The sequence below is a fragment of the Juglans regia genome, unplaced genomic scaffold (assembly GCF_001411555.2).
Source record: "Juglans regia cultivar Chandler unplaced genomic scaffold, Walnut 2.0 Scaffold_14443, whole genome shotgun sequence".
Lineage (NCBI taxonomy): Eukaryota > Viridiplantae > Streptophyta > Magnoliopsida > Fagales > Juglandaceae > Juglans > Juglans regia.
The window spans coordinates 1-208 of NW_023344914.1; the positions used below are offsets into that span (position 1 = coordinate 1).

General features: G+C 54.3%; 1 pseudogene; it reads left to right on the forward strand.

The window, feature by feature from the left end:
- Positions 1 to 65: 65 nt before the first annotated feature.
- LOC118345106 lies at positions 66 to 208 on the forward strand (annotated as a pseudogene; the record flags this gene model as incomplete).

Sequence of the window (208 nt, forward strand, 5' to 3'; positions counted from 1 at the left end):
GTAACCACGGGCGCCCCGGAAACGGTGTGCGCGTTGTTGGTGACATCTTTACCATGATACATAACGACTCTCGGCAACGGATATCTCGGCTCTCGCATCGATGATGAACGTAGCGAAATGCGATACTTGGTGTGAATTGCAGAATCCCGCGAATCATCGAGTCTTTGAACGCAAGTTGCGCCCGAAGCCATTCGGCCGAGGGCACGTC